Source organism: Marmota monax, unplaced genomic scaffold (genome assembly GCF_021218885.2).
Source record: "Marmota monax isolate L192 unplaced genomic scaffold, Marmota_monax_Labrador192_F-V1.1 WCK01_AAM20220418_F8-fsc00067, whole genome shotgun sequence".
Lineage (NCBI taxonomy): Eukaryota > Metazoa > Chordata > Mammalia > Rodentia > Sciuridae > Marmota > Marmota monax.
Genome location: NW_026695065.1, coordinates 7,662,875 through 7,671,586, shown reverse-complemented (window position 1 = coordinate 7,671,586; position 8,712 = coordinate 7,662,875).

Genomic DNA, 8,712 nt, shown 5'->3' with positions numbered 1-8,712 from the left:
TACTAATTTCTCTCACGGTAATATTAAGAACATGCACAAAGTTTTACCTCTCTGAATGTTTCTCTTGACTTTGTTATAATAAATGTGCTAGTCAGCTTTATGTTGCTATGACCAAAATACCCAACAAGAACAACTTAGGGAACAAAAATTTTATTTTGGCTCATGGTTTCAGAGGTCTCAGCCCATGCTCAGCTGACTCCATTGTTCTGGACCTGAGGTGAGGCAGAACATCATGGGAAGGTGTGTGGTGATGAAAATTTGCTTAGTTCTTGACATCCAGGAAGTACAGAGAGAGAGCTCCAGGAGCCAGGGACAAAATATATAATCCTCAAGGTATTCCCACAGTAACCTGCTTCCTCCAGCTATGTCCCATCTGTTCTACAGTTATTACCCAATAATCCATTCAAATTATTAATCCATCAAATGGGCTCATCCACTGGTTATGGTTCTCATAATCTAATCATATCACCTCATGTATTAAAAGAGGAGTTTTGGTGAGACATCTCCTACCCAAACCATAGCAATAACAAAACTCAGAAACATTGTAAATATCCAAATCTAGAGTACTTAAACAAATTGTGGTACACACATACAATGGAATATCATGCAGCCATTTCAAAGGATGTTATAGAAGTATATGTATTAGCACAGAAAAACCTACCTGACATATTGACCAAAAAAATCCTTATAAAACAGTATTATATCTGGGCACGGTGGCTCATACCTACAATCCCAGGAGGCTGAGGCAGGAGGATCGAGAGTTCAGTGCCAGCCTTAGCAAAAGCAAGGTTCTAAACAACTCAGTGAGACCCTGTCTCTAAATAAAATACAAAATAGGGCTGGGGATGTGGTTTAGTGGCTGAGTGCTCCTGAGTTCAATCCCCAGTACCCCCTAAAACAAAACAAAACAGTATTCCATCTGACCCCACTGGGAAGATGATGGGGTAGTCAATTTATGTACTGTTCTGAAAATGTATACCACAAAATGGAAACTGGTGATAACTAGTAGGATTATGGAGAATTTTTATGGTTATTCCTATTTTCTAAAATAAACATGTAATACTTTTATAATACAAATGGTCAAATGCATGGAGCAATAAAGGTTACAATAAAGTATTTTGTGATTTACAAAGATACAGAAGCCTTGTTGTCCCAGGAGACACACCCTCTTTAAGGCATGCATCATAGGCTAAACCTCTCACAGCATGCTATTATTGGCACTCCCTGATTACAATATTTCTGTTTGAGATTAGTATAAGTAATGAGCCAAATTAAGTATTTAAAACACTCACATAAAACCCTACAAATGTGAGAAATGTGGCTAAATATCCACATATCCATAAGATAACTTTCAAGGTTTTGCCAATTATAGTAACAATTAAACAAATAATTAGTGTGTATTTGCACAGAGCCTTTGTACTTTTTAGTTAGCTGTACAAAAGAGAAACCTGGGAGAAAAATCTTGACATAAAAGAACAGGAAGCCGGTATCTTTAATTTTTCCATGAAAGAGTCACCTGTTTCTTCATATAGCAAGGCAAATAATGTATATATGGCCAACTCCAGATTATGCAGGGTCATGAGGGACAGAAGAACGTGGATAATTGAAATCCATTGATAATCCACAAACCTAATTTTACCTAATAGTTGCAACCACCTCCTGGACAGAGCCCTTCAGTAGAATTGCTAATGAGAAGCGTAATTGAGTGGTTTGAGTTCATCTGCTTTCAGTTATCCTTTGCAGGTGCTAATGAACAGTGAAATGGTCAAAAGGCTGTCAGCCAAAGAAGCTGTAGGAGAAAAAGCAGGACATGGATAATCCAGAAACTGGCTAATCAGCCTCAAAATGGTTGAGTTGACCGCAGTGAGGATCATCCAACTAAATTCCATAAGGATATATGTCATGAAACCAGATCTTCATATTAAGAGTTTTCACGTGTGCATAGTCTAATTTGGTTAACATGAATTATGGGGTAGTCTTAGAAATTCTCCATACCATAGTGATTTTCATTGGTGTCAATGATAGGCTATTTATTGTCAGAGCATAGCTAATCAACTGCAGGCTCCTCTGCTAAATATGACCAACAGGCTGCTTATGAGTCAGGTCTCTGGCAGACATCTGTGCCTTTAGACCAATGGGAATGCCATTGACTCACTCCCATGCCTTTCTGGGAGAGAATATAAGCATTGCTGGTATCCAAATCATTTTTTTTTATTATTGCTCCAAATTCATGTTTTAGTAAATAGCATTTTGAAAGTATTGTTATGGTGAACATTTTGTGGTTTATATTAAGCATTTGGTTTTCAAGAATTGTTCAAAATAAATGTTTTTAGAGTGGAATTATTTTCAAGTATTACACAATAAACTCTAATATTTGTAACTAAAACTGTATCTATGTTTGATTAGTAATTAAGCTCTCAGATGGTTATGAAAGTAATTTCTTTTTATAAGGCTGTACTTTAGGACAAATTACTTGATTCACTCACTAATATTCAGAACTTTGACTATATCTACATATGATTATTAATGTAGCTTTCTATAGTGGTAAGGAAAGTGATTTCCATTTACAGCAGTAATTTAAAACAAAGTACACTGTAAACTATCTGATATTTATTTGTAAATAAAACTGTATCTGCACATGAATATTAATCATGTTTTCCACAGCAATTGTGAGTAATCTACATTTATAGTAGTTGTTTTGAGTAAATGAGATTTTTAATCATTTTAATATCAACAGTTATTTTTTGATCTTGTCCTATGATAGCATGTCCCTTTGCCTGATTTGTGAGTGAAAGGGCAAGTGAGCTAGTTTTATATAATGTGAGTCATTAAAGCTACTTGAATATCCTAGGTTACTCCTCACCTTTTTTGTAAAACCAAAGAAATAATTTTCAGTTCAATTACAGGTAACATTCACCAAATTCTGCTTAACTAAAAAATACAAGTCCCTAAATTTCTGCTTTAGTTAAAATTTTGGTGAATTATAGGCCTATTCAATTTACTTTTGTGGAAAAAAAAAACAATGGTACAAATAAATGAATTGTAAAACTTGTCCATATTGAAAACTTCCTATGTGCCTGACATGATAGTAAGTGCTTTATATGTCTGGACTCTTAAAATATTGGCAAAACACTCAATGGGAAATGCTACTATTATATCTCTATTACAAATGAGAAATGGAGACTAAATTGTCAAAATTCACCTAGAATCCATAGTGGTTGGGCCCAGATTTAAACCCAAGTAGTGGACTTGTGTATTCAACCTTTGTAATTCTATATGCTGTATATAGCTTCACTTAGGTTTTTGTTGCCTAAAGTATGTATTAATCCTTTTTAGGTACTCCAGGATCATCTTCTAACTTTCATCTCTGTTCATTTGTCAGACAGGTCTGCCAACATTCTATTTAGTGCATTGATTTTGAATTCCTTTCCTTGTGTTTATCAACTTGATTTCTCCCTCAATTCATCATTACTGTCTTTTTAGGTTTTAACCTTCCCCAATTGGTGGCTTCGGTTCCCCCATTGCCATGTAACTCTATTAAACATACAAACAATGAGTAATTCATTGTAATGCATTGCATTTGCAAAGCACTTTGCAATTTGCAAAGCACTTTCACATGCTTGTGCTCATTTTTTCCTCACAGGTTTATTTGTTATTTTTTAATTATAAAAGCTATTCAAGTGTAGCAGGAGTCCTGGAGTGAGAGGCTAAGTTATGATAATACCCACTGTGGATTCAAACATGTCCAGGCATATCTAGGTGCCTAGCAGGGCAGGCCCATCAGGGGGTTTATTTATAAGAGGGCTTGAGGACTCTGATCTGAGCTATATTAACTGGACAAATTGAAATTAATATTTGCCCCCATCGTTAAGGTCTCTCCTTGAGCTTTGAGAGAATAAGAACCCTTTCTTGAACAAGACTCAGGGAAGGAACTAACTTTGTGGTGAGGTATTGTTGAGGCAAACTGGATTTATCATGGGGGAATGGTCTGTATTGGAGAGGAAGGGGCGGTTGAGTCGAGCACATACATCCACATGTCAGGGTGGTAGTGCAAGGTTCCAATAGATAATAGGCCAAATAAAAGAGCTCTAGCATTAGAGTCATCCTAAGAACTTGAAAGCACAAAGCAGTGCTGTTTATGTCTTAGTAATATACTGATGTACAACTAAGGGCAGAGATGACTGTCAGAGTGGAATGGAAAAGCAGCTAAGGCTACAATATTGTGGCTGACATCCAGAGGTGTTATGGAAGCAGTAATTGCCACTAGGACACAGATGTGGAACAGTAGAGTCAGTGATGACGAATATCATGAGAAAGAAGCCATGTGAGTCACTCCCTGAACCTGCTCCACCCTCTTGAAACAGGAGGATTGGATTTCAGAAACTAAGCTATTGGAGGCTGAGCAATTGATTTGATTTTACTATTATTGGGGATTAGACCAAACCTCTGTTCTCTTACTCCCCCCTCATTGGTAGAATTTATGTAATCTAAAGGTTACACACTATGTTATAGATATTTATTAGTTTTCTATCACTTACTAAGCCCAACCATCCTAGACAAATCTGAATTCAATTTATCATATACCAATTTTCTGAAAACACAACTCTTGAATAGTTTCTCCCTACTATTATTTCTCCTCTCCCCAACCCCATAGCTTGTTTTATTAGTTCTCTATTTTACACTATTATACATTTAAAACACTCTACTAGGCCATGTGGGGAATAGAAAGGGGGGTATGTCACAGGAGATTTCAACCTAGTGAAGGAGCCAGAAATGCTCCCAAATTATAAAATAGCATCCAAATTGTAGAGAAGTTAAGGAATAGTACTGAGTAATGACATGAAATCTCTCGTGTTCTAGATTCTAAGTGGTAGAGGGGCCATTTTTGTATTCTAGTCTGTTGGTATAGTTAGTATTAGTCCTGCCTGGATCAGAAAGCAGGACAGATAGGTGGTTATATTCTTTGTTAGATTTCTTGCATACTTTCATAAACATCAAAAACTTTGGATCTTTTGGGTAATCTTTATGTGAAAGATCTTAGATCCAAGGAACCTCTGTTAAGCCATGTCTTGGCATGGTGGAAGGAATGGTAAATCTGGTCTATGATCTGTGGAAAGGGCATGGAGCATGGGAACAAAGCTTGTATGTGAACCAAACAATCCTTATAAAGAGCTTAATCAAAGGAGCAGGGTAGAGAAGTAAAAAGCAGGAGTTAAGCGATGTTACTGCAATTAGAAGACTTTCAAGATGGAGGAAACATGTTGAGAGTTGGGATAAGAGAAAGCTGGGTGTGGTGGCACATGCCTGTAATCCCAGTGACTTGGGAGCTGAGGCAGGAGGATCACAAGTTTGAAGCCAGCTTCAGCAATTTAGTGAGGCCCTAAACAACTTAGTGAGATCTCATTGCAAAATTAAGAAAACTAAAAAATAAAAAGGGCTGAGGATGTAGCTCAGTGGTAAAGCACCCCTGGGTTCAATCTCCAGTACCTACAAATAAACAGAAGGTGTCTAGAAAATATTACCACTACATGTTAAAATATAGAGGCAGCAACATTTTGTGAGGCATCTGTGACATTGGCCTTGGATAGGAAAGGCATTGTTAAAGCACTAAGCTTGATAGATTCAATCTATGGTGTTGTTATTCCCCACAATTATTTGGCCAAGTGATTTAAAAAGTCTTTTATTTTGGGCTGGGGATGTGGCTTAAGCGGTAGCGCTCTTGCCTGGCATGTGCGGGGCGCTGGGTTCGATCATCAGCACCACATAAAAAATAAAATAAAGATGTTGTGTCCACCGAAAACTAAAAATTAAATATTAAACAATTCTTTCTCTCTTTTAAAAAAGTCTTTTATTTCAGCATTTTTAAATATCAAAAAGTGCTATGTCTACTCTGTACAGATCTCTTTTGTGAAGGATGCTGTTATGATGAGCTGATCCTCCCAACTACTAGAAGAAGAAAATTCTGATAGTGATTCAGGGGGATGACCCATACAAACACATGTTTCTCATTGGAGATATTCTCCAAACAACCAACTAAAAATTACAAAAATGAGTAGGTGATTGAATCTATGTGTCACAATCACATACCAAATGAAAACTAATGTCAATATTGGTGTTGGATAAAATATAATTTAAGAAAAAATATTTAATGGGTTAAGACAAGCTTACATTGATTAAAAACCATAATAAAAATGAAGACATTTTAGCCATGAATTTTATGCACTAAAAAGTAACATCAAAATTCATTAAGCATATAATCATGATTTTAGAAATAAAAAGAGAAATGGACAGAAACAGAATTACAAAAGCTTAACATATTATCATTAGCCTCTAACTATCAAGTAGATTAAAATATGGAAATGTGAGTAAAAGAATATGACATTATAACATGTAATAGCAAGAAATTGGAAAACTAAATATATATCAATATACTATTGTACTGGGTCTATAGCTCAGTGGTAGAGTGCTTGTCTTGCATGTGTAAGGCACTGAGTTCGATCCTCGGCACCACATGAAAATAAAGATATTGTGCCCATCTACAACTAAAAAAATTGAAAGCTACTATTGGCTAAATATATTTTGTAATCCATACAATCTACATCATAAAGCCCTTAAAATAACATGGTATCTCTATATATAATGGTATAGAAAGATGATCTTGCTGTTTTATTAAATGAAGAGAAATCAGGTTAATACATTCAGGATAATGCTATTTTTGTAAAAACAGGACAACATACTCTGTATGTATATACAAGTTCTCTGTGTAAACATGTAGAGAAATGGTGGCTAAAAGCCATTACCTCAGGGAAAGGATAAGAGATGCTGTCACTTTCTTACTGTCTGTATATCTAAATAGTTGGCTTTTTAACTTGTGTGCTTGTATTTCTTGTACATTTAGAAAATAACTTTTAAGAAAAGATATACAACCTAAGAAAAGCAATAAACATAGACCAAATCAAAACATGAGTATCAAGAATTTCTCCCAGGAAATTCTCTTGGCCTTTGCAGGTTTACAGGTATCTTCTCATACAATGCAGTCTATTCAAATTCATCAAAATGATTACAATCATTTGGAGTAGACTTCAATTTTTGTTCTGCTTTTTTGAGGGAGGGTTTTCTGCATTTTTTTTTTTTGGTGGGCGTCCAGCATTTGAATCTCTCTCTCTCTTTTTTTATGTTTGAGGAACTCTCTATAGTGTGAGTATAAGTATGAGAAGGCAGGACTTGCCTTCTACTATAGGAACTGAAAAGGTCAGTTCCTTTCGATTTCTGCCTCCAACTCTACGATATAGGTACATGGCCTAGGGCAAAGCCATAAGATTGTCCCATTAGTGGCTTGGAATCTAAAACAAAGAAGCAGGAACAAGAAAGACTTCTTCCTACTGACAGTGGATATTGACTGCAATAGCCAATATTCAGTGGTAGCAATTCCAAACTCTGCTTGACAGACTATGCCCATGGCATGATATAGGCTGTGGTGCTGATCCCTAGCCTCCTGTAATTCCCACATTTGGACTGATCCTTGGTCCTCAAACTTCCTACAATTCTGTGAGATATCTCATCTTCTTCCAGTAAGCTCCCTGTTTGTTTATATCAACGAGAATCATTTTCTGCTGCTTGAAATTAAGAACCCTCACAGTGTACTTCTTAAATATATTTTACTGTCAGCATGACTATGATCCCCAAATGGGAGCAATATATACAAACATCACTTAAAAATATAAATGGGAAATAACTATGTAAACGATTAGATTAAATTTGGTATTATATGGAAATAATCTATTGTTAATACATAAAAATCTACAGTTTTTTCTAAGACAAACTATTTATATATAATAGCAATTAATTAAAATAAATTTGCATATCCACAGATACATTAGGTAAAGTTTAGTACTAATTCTTTCAATTCCAGATTACTTAATAATTAAGAATCACTACCTGCCAGGATTTTGTCATATTGGTGAGTAATATACAGTCATCTACCTCATAGACCCTATGGTCTAATAAGAACACAGATGAGTGTTGATGTATGTAAGACATAATGTGTTAAATACTTTGGTAGGGATTTGTACACATTACTCTGGTGGCACGGGAAAGTGATTCTTAACACAATCAAAAGACTCAAGAAAGATTTCTTGCATAGACAATTTTTGCCATGTCCTGAGAGGTTTATCTTAAAAACCAGATGGGGCACCTCATTCCTTGGCACTAACCATGATAAGAGAAGAATAGATGAAGATGAAGGTATCTTATATGTGTTGGGAGAATAGAAGATTTCATTGCTTAAAAATTGCCCTTGTCACTTGATTTCCTGGCTACTACCATAATCTAAGTCACTATAATCTGGCCTAGATTTCTGTAATAATAGTAGCCTAACTCTTCTTTCTGTTTGCTCTTTTCCTCCTTTCTAATTCATTCTCTGCATAGCTGAAAAAGTGAAGTTTTAAGAACACAAATTAAATTGTACCACTCCACACCTAAAACCTTTACTGGCTCTCTGTTGCTCTTTTTTATGTAAATTTTTAAATTTATATATGGCAGCAGAATGCATTACAATTCTTATTACATATATAGAGCACAATTTTTCATATCTCTGGTTGTATACAAAGTATATTCACACCAATTCGTGTCTTCATGCATGTACTTTGGATAATAATGATCATCACATTCCACCATCATTAATTACCCCATGTCCCCTCCCTTCCCCTCCAA